Source organism: Entelurus aequoreus, linkage group LG09 (assembly GCF_033978785.1).
Source record: "Entelurus aequoreus isolate RoL-2023_Sb linkage group LG09, RoL_Eaeq_v1.1, whole genome shotgun sequence".
Lineage (NCBI taxonomy): Eukaryota > Metazoa > Chordata > Actinopteri > Syngnathiformes > Syngnathidae > Entelurus > Entelurus aequoreus.
In genome coordinates, this window is record NC_084739.1 from 46,922,229 (window position 1) to 46,941,366 (window position 19,138).

Below are 19,138 nucleotides of genomic sequence, written 5' to 3' on the forward strand. Positions count from 1 at the left end.
AATCTGATGGGCGGTGCGTGTGACCTCGGAGAACATGCTTTTTTTGCCATGCCAGAATAAGCTGGCTTCACTGTAACTACGGTGGGAGACGAGGAAATACCTTTATGTTGTTTCCTTTAATGTTAATAAGCTTACAATGGTATGCAGAGGTATAGTTATAACAAGTTTATAAACAAATTATACTAGTTATAATCACAGTGAAGAGTGGGGGGGCGCCAAATATTGTATTTTTCCTAGTTAAGTTAAGTTAAAGTACCAATAATTGTCACATACACACTAGGTGTGGTGAAATTTGTCCTCTGCATTCGACCCATCCCCTTGTTCACCCCCTGGGAGATGAGGGGAGCAGTGGGCAGCAGCGGTGGCCACGCCCGGGAATCATTTTTGGTGATTTAACCCCCAATTTCAACCCTTAGTGCTGAGTGCCAAGCAGGGAGGTATTGGGTCCCATTTTTTATAGTCTTTGGTATGACCCGGCTGGGGTTTGAACTCACAACCTACCAATCTCAGGGCGGACACTCTAACCACAAGGACACTGAGTAGATCAGTGGCCTTGTGTATGCAATGCTTGTGTAGGGCGGCCTAACAGAAAATATTTGAGAAGCACTGCTTTAAGACAAGATTTATGCGGGACAAGACAAAAAAGTGTTTCTAAATGACACACGTGTGCTACCAGTAATTTTTACCACAGAGGAACATAGAATCCTTTCAACATTTTGATTTCATAAAAATGCATTTTTCACCATTATGCCATTTGTGACGAAAGTGGACCTTGCAGTTTCACTTAAACTGTTGTGCAGCAGTGCCGATTGTTCATTGACTACAAGGGAAGCTGAACGAGCCCTTTTAAATGGTTATGACCCTGATTGGATAAATGGGCAAAAAAACTTCATTTTCAGGGAAGCTGAACTTTTCCAAGGGTTAATAGTGTACAGCAGTGAAGCTCAAACTGTCTAAACTAGTCAGAGTTGTGTATAAAGAAAGTATGGCTAACTCGGTTTCAGGCAATCTCCTCAATGATTGGTCAAACGGCACTCACATGACTACAGAGCGCCATGACTACTACTAACTTTGAGCTAATTCTATGTCAGGGGTACCCAAACTTTTTAACACTTTAGTATGGGGAACATATTCTAAGTAACAAAGACTTAAGGGTTAGGGTTATTATAGTTTTGTGCTTTGTTATGTAAGAACAGACCATATTCATTAAGTGGTATTAAAGGGAGAATCATATACAACAACTTCCTTACTTGGTACTAATAAGCAATAATTCGGAGGTTATTGAGGGAAGAGTCTTAGTTAATGGCTTACTGGTTGTATAATAAGGCCATGCAGAATAAGGCATTAATAAGTACTTAATAATGACTAATTAAGAGTCAATATGTTACCAATTTGCATGTTAATAAGCAACTAATTAATGGTGAATATGTTCCCCATACTAAAGTGTTACCTAATATAGGCTGACCATATTCTGAAATCCCAAAAAGAGGACACATATATGCGTGCCAAGGCGGGCAGCACGTGAAGGCCGGGACTAGGTGAAAATTTGCCAATGATACTCGAACTTGCTTCATAAGTAATATATTTATTTAAATAAAGCATTTTTTCTCCTATGTTGACAGTAGTGTTGGCGCTAGGAATTTTCAAAATGGGCTCCCAAGGACCCCATCAAATCATACAAATGGGGTCCCACAGTAAATTTTTGGGGTACCATTTTTTTGTAAGTGTTTTGAAAACAAATGACAAATGTATGCATTATCCTGTTATATCTCACATTCTATGTTGTGTTTTGGAAAAAGGTTGTCATAAACGAGCTCTCGCCCTGCACAGCTGTTTTGTGCTTTGTAGTGTCGATATGGGCTTGTAGATCTTTATTTGCCACAGATATACACGTTCCTGCTTTGCACACAGTGCATTCTGCTTCCCATGTGTCACGGCCAGGACCAAAACACAAATACTTTTTCCGCAAATCATCCGTGAAGTTGCATTTACTTTTCGGCATTTCTTCTTTTCATGTCTGTCTCCACTCACTAGCTCTCTCGCTCTGTGTCTCTGCCCCTCCCTCACGAATGTTTCTGCGTGCGCACCTTCACAGCTTGTTTTGTTTAACCCCTTCTTAACTTAACCCTAGAGTCTAGGGTCGGCAACCTTTATCACTCAAAGAGCCATTTTGAGGAGTTTCAGAAATGAAAGAAAACAATGGGAGCCTCAAAACTCTTTAGAAATTTAAAATGAAATAACACTGTATACAAAGCTTTTTTTTTGCTTTGTGCTATGTTAAAACCAGGGGTCTCAGACACGCGCCCTGGTCCGTACTTTAATATGACAGTTCAAAGTTAGTGCGGCCCGCGAGATTCACATGAAAGGCGTTCAACAGCGTCATAGTTGCCAATCCTCCCACTTTTCCCGGGAGACACCCGAAATTTGGGCATGATGGCACTGCCTTTAGCGCCCTCTACAGCCTGCTTAAACAGCATACCTGCTCTGCTACATGCTGAATGCATCTTCTGCTTTCACATGAAAATGACAGCAAAGCTTACTTGTTCAGCAGCCACACAGCTTACACTGACGGTGACCGTATAAAACAACTTTAACACTGTTACATTACAAATATGCGCCACACTGTGAACCCACACCAAAAAAGAATGACAAATACATTTCTGGAGAACCTCTGCACCGTAACACAACATAAACACAACACAACAAATACCCAGAATCCCACGCAGCCCTAACTCTCCCAGTCTACACGCCCCGCTAGCACCAAACCCCCCCACAAATCACCAATCCCCCCCCCCCCCCCCCCACCTCTTCGTGCGTCGGTTGAGGTTAGAGAGTTAGGGCTGCATGGGATTCTGGGTATTTGTTGTGTTGTGTTTATGTTGTGTTACCGTGCGAAGGTTCTCCAGAAATGTATTTGTCATTCTTTTTTTGGTGTGGGTTCACAGTGTGGCGCATATTTGTAAAGTAACAGTGTTAAAGTTTTTTTATACGGGCACCGTCAGTGTAAGCTGTGTGGCTGCTGACCAAGTATGCCTTGCTGTCTCCCACGTGTTCAAGTTAAAGCTTCATGCAACATGAGACCGGGCTGGCATGCTGTTTGTGCAAGTAATAGAGGACAATATATGCAGTGCCATCACGGCACGCCCTTAATTTAGTTGTTAGGGGTTGCCGATCCCTGCCCAAGACGTACATTGAAAATACACGCAACCCTAACTCAAAATGCCGGACATTTGAGGCATTTAAGAAACCCTGCCGGGACGCCCCGGACACACCCGCAAAAGAGGACATGTCCGGGGAAAAGAGGACGTATGGTCAGCCTACCTAATATATATACATGGGGACGGTGTGGTGTGGTGGGGAGTGGCTGTGCCAGCAACCTGAGGGTTCCTGGTTCAATCCCCACCTTCTACCATCCTAGTCACATCCGTTATGTCCTTGAGCAAGACACTTCACCCTTGCTCCTGATGGGTCCTGGTTAGCGCCTTGCATGGCAGCTCCCGCCATCAGTGTGTGAATGTGTGTGTGAATGGGTGGATGTGGAAATAGTGTCAAAGCGCTTTGAGTTCCTTAAAAAAGGTAGAAAAGCGCTATACAAGTATAACCCATTTACCATTTATATACAGCCAGTATATTCCGAGTGCGATGATTTCACGTTATCGATGGGAAAATGCATTTTTAGACAATATGATTTGCCTGAGCGGCTAGGAGACACCAAGAGTAACAAGGGGTAGAAAATTAATTAGAAAGGACAGATTAAAAAAGGTAAAAATAAATAAAAATATGTATTTTTATTTTTATTTTTTTAACTTGGGACTTCCCGCGGGCCGTATTTTGGACGCTGGTGGGCCGGATCAGGTTTGGGGACCCCTGTTCTATGTGTTTGCGGCGCTTCTTCGTTACTTTTTCAACATGTACAGCCCTGCTTCACCTGCAAGAATAGTGGAAATCGCCATCGCTTTCCCCACAATCCGAAAAGAAGACAAGTATGGGAAGTGAATGTCCACAAAAAACACTGGAGAGCCACTGATTACAGCGTCTTGTGCCAGGTAAACACAAAACAAAAGTCTGCATTTTCTTCAGGAGAGAACACACAGAAGCCAATACAAATTATAACAGAAGACATCATTAAATTGAAGAGATGTTTTGACTAAAACAGAATATCTCAGAATCTTAGTAAAACTAAAATATTGCAATTCGGTAACAGTAGAAGAGGAAGTGAAGTGATTTATATTTATATAGCGCTGTTTTTCCTCTAGAGACTCAAAGCGCTTTCCATAGTGATACCCATTATCTACATCTTTAAGCAGGTGGGTAAAGTGTCTTGCCCAAGGACACAACAGGAGTGACTATGACGAAAGAAGCAGTAATTGAACCAAATTGTTGGGTGTAATAGTAGATGGTAAAATGAACTGGAAATCTCATAAATAAATATACAACAAAAAGTGGAAAGAACTATGTCAATAATGAGTAAAGCAAAATATGTTATGGACCAAAAATCACTCCATATTTTCTACTGCTCTTTAGTGTTACCATATCTAAATTATTGTGCAGAAATATGGAGAAATTACTGCAACAATACACTTATTCACTTAGCACTTAGCAAAAAGAAAGTTAGAATAATACATCATGAGTGATACATACAGTGATTCAGTGACGTGCAGTCACTAGAGGCAGGTGAGGCGGGGCCTCACGTGCCACCATGGAAAGAAAAAAAATGTAAAAAGAAAAAAATTAAATTAAATTGTTATATGTATCCAGTGATTGTACTATAAAGATATTTTCCATTTAACTTCACCAGTTTTAGATTATTTTTATTCAAAATCGCTGAATTTTCACATTTGCCATTCAAATACTGAGAAGAGATGGTACGGTGATCAGCAGCCAGTTGAGGCACGTCACTGCGTTGTGCCTCAACATGGATGGCTTTTTGCCGGATGGGGTGCCTGGTGGGTGGTGGGCGGGGGGGCCTGGACGTGCGGGTATGGCTGCAGGGTTTGGTGGCGCTGGACACTGTTGGCAACCAGGCCTCATGTTTATTTTTATTTTATTTTATTTAAAGGGTTTATTTTATTTTATTTATTATTATTATTATTATTATTTTTATTTGTATTTTTATTTTTTATATTTTTTGTTTTTGTTTTGTTTTGGTGTATGTATGTGTGTGTATATGTGTGCATATGTATATGTATGTAGGTGTATATATGTGTGTGTGTGTGTGTGTGTATGTGTATATGCATGCATGTGTGCATGTGTATGTAAGTGTATATACATATATGTATGTATATGTGTATGTGTGTATGTATGTGTGTATGTATGTGTAGGTGTGTGTATGGGTGTGGATGTCCGGTGGATCGATTGGCCTGTATGTGGATGAGTTGGGGTAGGTGGGTTGGCGGCCTCTGTGGTAGCTGGGGGTGTGCGTTGTTGTGGTTTACGGGGTAGGTCGCTTTTTTTGTTTTGTTTCAGGTTTCGGCGGCCGCGGGTGTTTGTACTGCGGACGGGCGGTGGTGGTGATGGTTGCTGTGGTACTGCCGGCGGTTGGCGTCACTGTGTTGGGTTGGAGTGGTTGGGGGACTGTGGCTGGTATCTGTGCGCTTGTGGGGTTGTGGGGGCTGGCTGGCGTTGGCTTGCCGGCTGGTTTGGGGGCTGGCGTGCGGACGGGGTGCATTGGCTTCTTCCCCGGTTGGGGGGCGCCAAGTATGGGAACAAGGTTAATGTAGGTTGCTTCTCTTTCTTCCCCTCCATTTTTCTGCATTCTTTCGTATCTGAAGTTATCATTACGTATATGTATTGTTGCTTTTGAACAATTGTATTGTTGATAATAAAGGTAAAGTACTGGTATTGTTTATTATCAATAGCACTATTTCTATTGGTATTCATATTGCTCCATTTTTAGTGTAATAATGCTCATTGTCATTTCTGTATTTTTTTTAAAATTTTCGCTAACTGCTTATTTGCTATTACTTTTACCATCATATTTGTACATGTCGTATTTGCTGATGTTGCTCTGTTGTTGTTGTTGTTGTTGTTGTTGTGTTTGCTGTTGTTGTTTTTGTCTCTCTGTCTAATTCCCCTCTTGTCCCCACAATTACCCCCTCTGTCTTCCTTTTTCTCTCTTTCTATCCCCTCCTGCTCCGGCCCGGCTGCACCATATGATAATATAAATACATTTAATAAAGTCAAAATACAAGTAAGGCAACAAGAGAAGTATCCTACACTTCTCTTTTGTAAAGTAAATCTGAACAGCCGATATGGGCATCTACATCTGCTATATGATTTGCCCGAGAAGCTGGGCAGGACATTATAAAAAAATAAATAAATTAAAAAAAAACATGGATTGCGGACTCGGCTAACTGCTGGCTTGCTGTGCAGTGAGACCGTATTGCTATATGAACTATATTATACATTTCCATAGTTTAGTTAGCTGAGGTATATAATGTACAGTGTATTTTGTCAACAACTGTATGTGTGTAACGTATTTCTTGTGCTGAGCGATCATAAAACTGCTGCGAAGACTCACTGGCTGAGGCTCGCCTCGCAGTAATCCCGCCTCCTTGTGCACCCCCGCCGTAGAAAACGGGGAGGTGGGGGGGGGGGGGGTGCATGTTATATCAACTAAAGCCCACACTTAAACTTTCCACGTGCAAGATTGAATCTATTGTAACCTATTTTTATGGGATTTCCTCTTTGTGATGTTAATTCCTGGTACACGCTGTTATACAGTATATGCCTTGCGCTCTTATTTTGAAGGCGCTAAGAGCGGAAGTGATGACACGTTGGAGTGGAGCGGAGGTTTTTGAAAGAAGGTAAATAAAGTGGTCCTCGTGTAAACTGGAGCCTCCGTGTTTATTATTTTGTAGTTTCATACAGTATATGCGACATTTATAAACCCTCGGTTACACTATTTAAAAAAGTTATTTAATAAGAAGCCAAAAAGTGCAAAAACAATAATGTTCATGTTGGAGGAGTTGTGAATGACCGCAGGGTCACAATATTAGGTACACCTGCAGACTGCAGCACGGATTTCATATTTCATTCATTCACAACTCCTCCAACACGAACATTATTGTTTTTGCACTTTTTGGCTTCTTATTAAATAACTTTTTTAAATAGATTAAATCGTGCACGTGGAAAGTTTAAGTGTGGGCTTTAGTTGATATAGCACTCCCGTCAGGGGGGACATTCTACGACAGGAGTGCATTAATCCAGCACAACAGCGGGGCATGGACTTCATTTATAAGTAAAGGTAAGACTATAATAAAGTTTTTTGTTATTAAAAATGCTTTTTTGTGTGCTACAGTTTGTATGTGTAAAGTTAAAGTTAAGTTAAAGTACCAATGATTGTCACACACATACTAGGTGTGGTGAAATTTGTCCTCTGCATTTGACCCATCCCCTTGTTCAACCCTTGGGAGGTGAGGGGAGCAGTGGGCAGCAGCGGGGCCGCGCCCGGGAATAATTTTTGGTGATTTAACCCCCAATTCCAACCCTTGATGCTGAGTGCCAAGCAGGGAAGAATGCTGATATGAGCTTTTAAACATAATCCGTTAACTGCTGCCAATCAAATGGTGAATAAGATACTCTTTAGGGTTAATATGTTTGTAAATCTGACTGTGATGAAGTCAGTGCCTCACCAGCCATGAACCTCACCGCACGTCACTGCAGTGATTACAAATACATTGGAGACAGACACCACAGTTGGCAGTCACACAAACGTCATAATTTCTCTGGGATTGTTGGTCCAAAGCCAATGAAGATGTTGGCAAAATATGGGTGATACGTGTATTTTTTTACGTTTTTTGAGCCAGCGGGTACGTGTTAGAGTGCCTGTGTCGTGGATTACATCGACTTTATGGGATAAAGTAAGGCTGAACTCCAGGAACTGACCACCAGACTGGAGGAGGCGGCGAGAGCTTACGGAATGGAGATAAGTGCAGAGAAGAGCAAGATCCTGGTCAACAGTCACAATCACTTACCAACACCGAACATCACATTCAATGGACAAACCCTGGAGGAAGTAAAGGACTTTAAGTACCTCGGGTCATTTGTGAGTGAAGATAACAGCTCCACAAAAGAGATCAGAGCAAGTATCGGCATAGCAACATCAGCCATGACAAGACTGACCAGTATCTGGAAAAGCAATACCATCAGCTTCCAGGTGAAGGTCAGACTCTACAAGTCACTTGTTCTTTCCACCCTACTCTATGGTTGTGAGAGCTGGACGCTCACATCGGACACTGAGCGCAGGATACTGTCCTTTGAAAGCAAGTGTTACAGAAGAATGCTACATATATCATACAGTGAACTCCGGACAAATGATTATGTTAGACAGCTAGTTACCACCCATGCTGGCGAACAGGAACCTCTACTCTCAACAGTTAAACGTCGCAAGCTGACCTGGTTTGGTCATGTCACAAGGCACACCTCCCTGTCAAAGACCATTCTGCAGGGAACAGTAGAGGGGAAGCGGAGACGAGGCAGGCAGAGAAAGGCCTGGATGGACAACATCAAAGAATGGACTGGCTGCAGCTTCCAAACCCTGCTACGAACAGCAGAAGATTGTGAGTGCTGGAGATCCCTGACTGCTCAAGCATCCACCATGACACCCCTACGGCCTCCTAGGCCATGGGATGAGTGAGTGAGTGAGTGAGTGAGGTCACGAAACACGAAATTGTAGCTGCAGAGAGTGTGCGTCAAATACGGCTGCAGAATAATACTTTGACAAAATAAAAGCATGTTTCATTGTAAGTTTATGAGCTTGAGTATGTTTACAATTAGATTTAGATGTATAAGTTTGGTTTATTTTGACAGAAAAACTAACGTCAGAACGACTGCAATGCATGCACAGCCACACACGTCCTTGGTAGCAGTCATGGAGATGTCATGACCCGCCTATCTCCTTTTTTCTTGCAGTACCTGGTTGCTGGGTCACATGGCGTAGACACCCGTGCGCACATATGATGCTCATCATCTCCTGACTACTTAAGCTCTCAAGTTCCAGTACTCAGCACCAGTAGATTTCCTGATGTTACAACCTTCCCGCCATGTTCATCTTCTCTGCTTTGGCTCTCCTCACCGTCCTCGTCCCCTGTGACTTTGTCTCAGCGTTGTTGTGTAGCGCATCATTTACCTTTCACACCTAAAGTCTGCTTTTCCGTTCTCTCACATCTTATTACTTGTGGTGCCAATTTGAAAAGTTTAGTCACACTTTTCTAGCAGATATATTTCCCAGATTTAACTCACTTTTCTCAGATTCAGCTAATTTTCATCACATTTAAATTTAAATTAAATGCTGACTCTAAATGGTATATCAAAATGTTAAATCTAAACCTATATGTTAAATCTAGGCCTAAATGTTCAATCTAAACTTGAATCTGAAATCTAAACCTAAATCTGAAATCTAAATGTGAGCACGAAATGTTAAATCTAAACCCAAATATGTGTGCTCCCTTAGTTATTTTTGTAATATTTCCTTTTGAGGGCTTTTTATTATTATTTTTATTTATTTTTCAGCTCTGCACTTGTTGTTTAGTTGGTTAACATTTGTTACATTGGAAATGTATATTGTCCGTTTAAAGACCATTAACTGAAAGTATATTTGAATATAGTCTTGGCTTCTCTGCTTAGGCTGCTGCCTCTGCAACCGTAACCCTTCGATCACAGCGTCCACCATCCTAGTCACGTCCATTGTGTCCTTGGGCAAGACACTTCACCCTTGCTCCTGATGGATCGTGGTTAGGGCCTTGCATGGTAGCTCCCGCCATCAGGGTGTGAATGGGTGAATGTGGAAATAGTGTTAAAGAGCTTTGAATACCTTGCAAGTAAAAAAGTGCTGTACAAGTATAACCCATTTACCATTTGTGGGCGGAATAGAGGACCTCCCATTGACTCCACTGTAACCAGACCTTTATTTACGAGTAGGAATGCATTAAAAAAATACATCTTTTACATTATGATTGTGAACGATAAGCAATATTCCGAAAAAAATGCAGTTCCTCTTTAAAAAGGGTGTTTACTCTCCAAAGCTACTTAATTGCTGTAAAATAAGTGTCGATTTATTTGCTGTATATTGAATCAAAGATTCCACTGAAGCTCTCAGTGAGGAAACATCACTTATGTGATTATTGCTCCCTACTTCAGGGACCTAACATATGCAGTCAAAAAGTAAGCTTGATAACATGCATATGATTTACAGTAATTTATGGGCTATAGAGCACACACATATAAGCCGCAACCACCTAATTTTTGGACGAATTTAATTTTGTACATATATTGGCTGCACACATCAATAAGCTGCAGGTGTACACATTGAAACGTGACATATTAACACGGGTGCTTGTGTTCATGCACACATTTAGCAAAAGACCGAGCCTGTAACACGATATAGCTTACTGGAGAGGTCATTGCGGCTTATAGTCTGTAAATTACAATATCACTGATTGATGATCGGCCTCCGAAATTCTGATTGTATCCAGCATATGTTGTAACATATTTTCCACATTCATTTCATGTGTGGACCACCCCGATTGTGCAAAATGATGTATGTTGGGACGAGTGGTACAATGGCTGTGTCAGCAACTTGAGGGTTCCAGGTTGGATTCCAACTTCTGCCATCCAAGTGAACACATTGTGTCCTTGGGCAAGACACTACACCCTTTCCCCCAGGGCCGCTCACATTGGTGTAAGAATGTGAATGAAAGTTTGGTGGTGATCGGAGGGGCCATAGACGTAAATGTGCAGCCACGCTTGCGTCAGTCTACCCCAGGGCAGCTGTGGCGACAAATGTAGTTTGCCACCATCAACGTGTGAATGTGAAGTGAATGAATGATGGGTTCTCATTACTCTGTGAAGCGCTTTGAGTGTCGAGAAAAGCACTAAATAAATCCAATCCGTTATTATTTTTTTTCCGAGATGGTGCTGCTAAAGTGGCTGCCTGTTGCAGTTGCTCTGTGCTCTTTGATATTCTCCCTTGTATTATTTAATGTGTCCCTATTGTTTTCATATGTTTTACCTTTATGTTTAAAACCCTTCGGGACTGTGCAAAGTTGGCACTTTTGTGACTTCTGCGCTACTTCTATCACTTTTTTGTGGACTTTTTAAATCTGGTTCGGGGCTCCTTTTAGCCATGGCTCAATTGTTTACACCAAAGAACAGTTGCTAGCTCTCTCCCACACCGGAGTCCATGGGGTGAAACCCGAGATTCCAGTGGAGATACGGAGGAAAAGACGAGGCTGCAGGGCTGGCATCAAGCGTTGGTAGAGAAATCGAAGGTTTAAACCGTGTTTAACATCGGTTGTCATGGGAAACGTTTGCTATCTCTCAAACAAGATGGACGAGCTGATGCCACTGACAAGGCTGCAGCAGGAATATAAAGAAAGAAGCATCATGTGTTTCACTGAGTCCTGGCTGAGTGTACATATATCGGACGCATCGGTCTCCCTAGACGGATTATCACTCATTCGTGTGGACCGGACATTGGCTGAGAGCGGTAAGAAGAAAGGACCTGGGCTGACGATGTTGTCAATAACAAGTGGTGTAGTCCTAATCACATCACTGTTAAAGAACAGCTATGTAGCAGGCACATCCAGCTACTGGCGGTCAGCATTAAACTTTATTACATCCCCAGGGTGTTTTCACTTGTAATTGTGATAACTGTATACATCCCCCACCCCCGGCTGACGCTGCTGCAGCATGTGAATGCGTACAGAAGACGTTGTCACAGCTGCAATCAAAACACCCACAAGCCCTTCTCCTCATGTCTGGTGACTTCAACAACGCCACTCTTTCTGTCATCCTGCCTACCTTCTCTAAGTATGTGAAGTGCCACACAAGGGACAATAAAACTTTGGACTTGCTGTATGCTAATGTAAAGGACGCATACACAGCCACCCACCTGCCTCCTCTTGGACGCTCTGATCACAACCTTGTTCATCTTCTGCTACATTACATCCCAGTGGTGAAAAAACAGCCACCACAACCGAGAAGTATGATGAAGTGGACAAATGAAGCATGTGAGCCGTTGAGGGATTGTTTTGACACCACAGACTGGGATGTACTCTGCAGCACACATGGAGAGGACATCGACAGTTTGCCTGAGTGCATCACAGGATATATAAACTTCTGTGTGGAAAACACTGTGCCCTCCAAGATGATCCGGTGTTTTTCCAACAATAGACCCTGGGTCACCACTGAGCTGAAGGCCCTACTAAACGAGAAGAAGAGGGCTTTCGCCTCAAGAAACAAGGAGAAGATGAGAAGAGTCTAGCGGGATTGTAAATATTACATTAGGTGTAAGAACGACTACAATAAAAAACTGGAACAACAGCTGGACCAAAATAACATCCATGAACCGCGACCCAACCTCGGAAGTAAATGGATTACTGTGAACCAGCCTGAAACAGATTTCAGGTCTTGGAAGAGGTCGATGTGGTCTCCAGGCTTCTGGTGACCAAGAGTGGGCCAACAAACTGATTTTTTTTTTTTCGACAGGTTTGACTCTGGGCACACTGCAACCCCTTCACCATAGAGTAGATAATCCTCCGCCATCTTCACGCCCAGACTGTCCAATCCAATCCACTTTATTTGTGTAGCACATTTAAACAACATAAATGTTTCCAAAGGGCTGCACAACAATATTAAAAGCAATATTCAATTATTATCCTTAGCTCCACCAATGACTGAATAAAAACAAAAAAATTAATAAATATAAAACCAATATGAAACCAATATAAAAATAAATATGATTAAAACAACCATATAAAAGGGCAAAACCAGGGTAAAACTGTGTCAGCAATGGATTCCTTGCAGTTTGCTTACTGTCCCATCTACCTACTGCATCGGGCCCTCACCCACCTTGAGACTGCAGGAAGTGTGGTGACAGCCATGTTGTTTGACTTCTCCAGTGCTTTCAACACCATCCTGCTGCGGGCGAAACTGGAAGAGGCGGGAGTGGACCATCACCTGACTGCATGGATCATTAACTACCTCATCGACAGGCCACAGTACGTGAGGCTGTGTGACTGTTCTTTAGAAGTGGTAGTTTGCAGCACAGGGGCTCCCCAAGGGACGGTGCTCTCACCTTACCTGTTCACGCTTTATACCAAAGACTTCAAGCATGACTCCAACTGCTGCAATCTGTAGAAGTTCTCGGACAACTCCGCAGTGGTGGGATGTGTATTTGAGGGGAACGAGCAGGAATACCGAGAAGTCATCTCAGGCTTAGCTGACTGGTGTGCACGTAATTACCTGCACCAGTAAAACAAAAGAGCTTGTGATTGACATCCGGCAGTCAGCTCCACCTCCCAGCATCCCAGGCAATAGTGGACTCATTTAAATACCTGGGTGTTCACCTCAACAATAAACTGGACTGAACTAAACGCTTTGTACAAGAAGGGTCAAAGTCGCCTACACCTCTTGAGGAGATTAAGGTCCTTCGGGGTGTGCGGATCACTGCTGTGCACTCTTTACGACTCTGTGGTGTTCTATGCTGTCGTTTGCTAGGGTGGGGGCAGTAGACAGGTACAAACTTAATAAACTGATTAAGAGAGCTGACTCTGTCCTAGGCTGCCTACAAGACAACATTTAGGAGGTGGCTGACAGAAGAATGCTGACCAAGTAGACATCCACAATGTCCAATTCCTCTCACCCCATGCATAACACTGTGGAGGCCCTGTGATGACTGTGATGTTTTTTTTTGTGGTGTGCAATATGGGTGTTAGCCTTTTTTTGTTGTATTTTATCGTCTATCTATACATATTAGTGAGCAATATGTACTATTAATTAGTATTTATTTTTGTTTTTCATTACGCTTTACTTCTCTTACTGTATGTAAAAACCTGCACTGCAACAAGATAATTTCCCCATTGTGGGATGAATTAAAGTCTATCCTATCCAGTTAATATTATTATGTTGTTGTTGAATGTCAGCCTGCTCATTAAACTGATAAGAAGACAATACAATTAAGATTGGCCATTTCTCTGTTTTAGGGTGGTGCTTAAAGGTGATTTAATTAAAAATGTAATAATTGTTTTTGGAATATAATTTTCAATAGTTAACGTATTTATTATATTGTATTGCCTAATTCTAACTTATTCACCCTCCACAGGCCTATGCTTGACACCGCCTGGTGTTCACCAAACAAAATGTTTTTTTCTCTCTTGTGATGTCTTTTTTTTTTACTCAGGCCAGCCATTAAGTTATGTGATTCAAAGAAACCCCCTCGAAAGCACAAAAGCAAACAAATTTACTGGAGGTGTCAGAGAAGAAAATTAATACATACCAATAGGGAATAGATACAGCATAAAGTCAATTTCTGTCCAGAATAAATGGTGTGAGAACACTTGCTGTTCTCCCATTAAAGAAACAGAATTGTCTGTGATACTCTTGTTATTTCAGTATGAAATACACTCCTGGAAAGATCACTGCTACAAAAGTGTGATACCTGCCGACCTCCAGTAGCAACAGTAAAAGCCCAACCTTGTTTCATTATGAAAAGCATTTGACCAGCATTAATGTGGAAGCTTCCCAAAATACACACACAAGCTTGATTGGCTGGGCACCACCTTCGTGATTGCATATTTAGCAAGTAATTATCTGTCTTTCTCACTCAGCCAAAACAAGCTCTGATTGAGTTCTTCTCATTGTGGTAATGTCTTATTCATCATAAGAGCTCAGTGTGAGTTTGGTGCAGAGAAAAAAACAAAACAAAATAAGTCGTCTTGCAGACTTGAAGAAAAGCTGTCTGCAGCAAGATAAGACAAAAGCATAAAATGTAGCCCCTGGCATCCTCGAATGAAATTGTGCTACTGTAACGATTTTCGTAATTGTAGTCTCAGTAGAATTTGGAATTCAGGTTTTGAAATTAAAAAAATCAGTACGTTTAAAGAGATAGTTGAAATTGCCACTTTAAACACAATTTAGCATGTTTGTTACCACCTCAGCTCCACCACTTGTATTTTTTTGTTACGTGTATATCAAATGTCTAATCCAGTTGCACACAGAAGTTGCACAGGGGAGATCTAGCCCAGGGTTGTTAAAGGCCTACTGATTTTTTTTTTTTAATTTAAACGGGGATAGCAGATCCATTCTATGTGTCATACTTGATCATTTCGCGATATTGCCATATTTTTGCTGAAAGGATTTAGTAGAGAACAACGACGATAAAGGTCGCAACTTTTGGTCGCTGATAAAAAAAGGCCTTGCCTGTACCGGAAGTAGCGTGACGTCACAGGAGGAAGGACTCCTCACATTTTCCCATTGTTTACACCAGCAGCGAGAGATTCGGACCGAGAAAGCGACGATTACCCCATTAATTTGAGCGAGGATGAAAGATTCGTGGATGAGGAAAGTGAGAGTGAAGGACTACAGTGCAGTGCAGGACGTATATTTTTTCGCTCTGACCGTAACTTAGGTACAAGGGTTCATTGGATTCCACACTTTCTCCTTTTTCTATTGTGGATCACGGATTTGTATTTTAAACCACCTCGGATACTATATCCTCTTGAAAATGAGAGTCGAGAACGCGAAATGGACATTCACAGTGACTTTTTTCTCCACGACAATACATCGGCGAAGCTCTTTAGCTACTGAGCTAACGTGATAGCATCGGGCTCAAATGCAGATAGAAACAAAATAAATAAACCCCTGACTGGAAGGATAGACAGAAGATCAACAATACTATTAAACCATGGACATGTAAATACACTGTTAATAATTTCCAGCTTGGCGAAGCTTAACAATGCTGTTGCTAACGACGCCATTGATGCTAACTTAGCTACGGGACGGCGACAGCGGCGGGCGTTGTAGCTTTCGACGACACCCCGGCCGCCATCAGAGTCGGCTAGAAACATATATTTCCCCAAAGTTGCGTATGTGACATGCACATAGCAACACGCACGTACGGGCAAGCGATCAATGTTTGGAAGCCAAAGCTGTACTCACGGTAGCGCGTCTGCTATCCACCTCAAAGTCCTCCTGGTTGTGTTGCTGTAGTCCACCTACAGCTTTCTTCTTTGCAGTCTCCATTGTTCATTAAACAAATTGCAAAAGATTCACCAACACAGACATCCAGAATACTGTGGAATTTTGGGATGAAAACAGAGCGTTTTGTATTGGATTCAATGGGTCCGAATACTTCCATATCAACCATTGACGTCACGCGCATACGTCATCATACATAGACGTTTTCAAATGGAAGTGTGGCGGGAAATTTAAAATTGCACTTTATAAGTTAACCCGGCCGTATTGGCATGTGTTGCAATGTTAAGATTTCATCATTGATATATAAACTATCAGACTGCGTGATCGGTACTAGTGGGTTTCAGTAGGCCTTTAACTTTTTTGACCTTGTGGGCTGAAGTATTAACGCTGAATAAGTAATCTTACTCCTACCCTTTGATCCATCCACCCATCCATTTCTACCGATTGTCCCTTTCGGGTCGTGGGGGCTGGAGCTTATGCACTTGGGTGGAAAGCAGAGTACACCCTGGACAAGTTTCCACCTCGTCGCAGGACCAATCATGTGTGCTTATGGACTGTATCCCTGCAGACTGTATTGATCTATATTGATATATAATGTAGGAATCAGAAATATTAATAACAGAAAGAAACAACCCTTTTGTGCGAATGAGTGTGAATGAGTGTAAATGGGGGAGGTAGGTTTTTTGGGTTGGTGCACTAATTGTAAGTGTATCCTGTGTTTCTTATGTTGATTTAATTTTTAAAAAATATATATTTTTTTTATTCTTGTGTGGCCCGGTACCAATCGATCCACGGCCCGGTGGTTGGGGACCACTGACCTAGCTCATAACATCACAATATATATCTGCCTTAGGCCAGCTAGAATGCCTTACTGACAACAACTCGTGATCTGATTGGCTATCGCAACTGTCTGTCAAATGTTTGTGTCCGTTCACTTACAGTGCACAGACGCCCGCATTGTTGATTCTGAAGGCCCTGGCAGATTTGGTACAGCATAACAACATAAACTAGCTGAATTCCGATTGGATAAAAACTGTGTAACCTAAAAACAACAGCGCTGGAAGGAGCATATTATGACATGAAGAGAATATGAATACTTTTGGATATTTAGGGAAAGTAAATTAAAAATGAATTTTATCTTTAAATATGATCAGGATTTCTGGTTATGTTAGGCCAGCAGAGAAGGCTTTTCTGGCCCTGACGGCACACCACTGTATACATTACATGTTGTACAAGTTAATCGTCTTCATATTGCTGCATGGCAATGTTTGAACCTTCCCTATTATCTAATAAAATGTAATATTTGGCCTACTAATCATTCTGTAATTGAGGACTCAAGAATGACATTACAAAACATCTCTGACAAATAGGGATGGATATTGTTTACATTTGATCGATACGGTGCCAGTTCCTGGTATCTGGAAATCGATACCCGTAATAAACGGTATCAATTGTACTTTTGTGTGTTAATGTGGTAAACCACGTTTGTGTAATAATGAAATCTTAAAATTTTTAAATGCAAATATTTATTTCTCTTTATCGATCAATCGTCCAAATATATCAATACAAATATCCATTTATTTGTATAGTAACATGTTTGCAATTGTTTTGCAAATTTCTTCCAACATAAAAACACTAAACTACAACAATGCAGTGCTATTTTCTTGGTATTGCACAAAATTAAACCCGGCTCAATGTACTCCTTTCTTTTTCCATCTGGAAAATATGTGCTGGGGGTCCATGGAGGCAATTAAGTCAAAAACAAATGAGCAAAAGAGGACTACAAATGAAAGTGAAACAAACATTTACATTAACATTACAAAATACAGTACGAGGCATTGAGCTGATTTTGATAACAATTGCATGTTCTTTTTTTTTTTTTTCATTTTCATTTATTTATTTTTTTCAGGCAATGACATAAAAAAGTACAAAGTTGACAACACATAATAATATAAATTAATATAGTGCAAAAGGTAATAAATAGTATGTAATGCATGATTGTCCAGTTTTGCCTGAAAGGGAGTGGGAAGAAGATCATTTATTTAATCCCACCCCCAGTTCTCCATTCAGTGATTATTCACATAAGTTTCACTCTTACTTTGTTCAATGATTATAATACCGATGTTGTATCATAGTGGCATTACCACAGGTAACAATAATTATTACACTGTAACAATAATTTGTATCAACAATGTAGGAATAATGAATATACCAACAATGGTAATAGACAAAATGCCAACAATGGTAATAGACAACATAGCAATAATGGTAATAGACAACATTGCAATAATGGTAAGGAAACATTGAGCACATGTTAACACTTTGAGACAGAGTACAGCAGCAGGTCAAATTAAAGACCCTCATCTCTATATTTGAACCAGACCCCATGTTTGTACAAAAGTTTAAATCGATTAATAGTTTGGCATTGCTTGTGTTGTAAGTCCAGTTTGTTCCATAGTTTTACTGCGCATACAGACACACACAAATGTTTACGAGCGGTTTGAGCTCTCGACAATAAGAAATATCCAAAGCCTCTCAAGTTATGAGCCTGCACTCGTCTTATAAAAAAACGTTGTAGATTAGGCGGCAATCATTTGTTAAATGCTTTATATAAGATTATTAATGTATGATATTTAACAAGGTCATCAAATTTGAGCAACTTTGATTGCATAAACAGATTATGAGTATGTTCTAAATAACCAATGTTGTGAATGTTCCGCACTGCTCTTTTCTGTAATATGATCAGAGGATGAATTGTGTTGTGGTAAGTATTCCCCCATACTTAAACACAGTATGTAAGGTATGACAGTACCAAAGCGAAGTATAGAGTACGAAGTGCATTTTCATTGAGGTATAGTTTTGCTTTGTTTATAATTGAGAGGCTTTGCAAAGCTAATGTATTCTTATACAGTAGGCTTTTTACCTGGAGCAGACGTAGAGGACAATGATGTCACTGTTATCGTCACCAAATGTTAATGCCATTTCTTCCTGATGACTTTGCCGAGTCCCTAAAGGTGCCAAATGCAGGAGTTGCAGCCGTACATCAAACTTGGCTGCACTCTTCAGCGAGGAGAAAAATGTTATGTTTAACCTGGTGCTTCACCAGCTTGGAAGTATTCCCGCCACTTGCTTTGATATTGGCGTCACAAAAGCAGCGAGC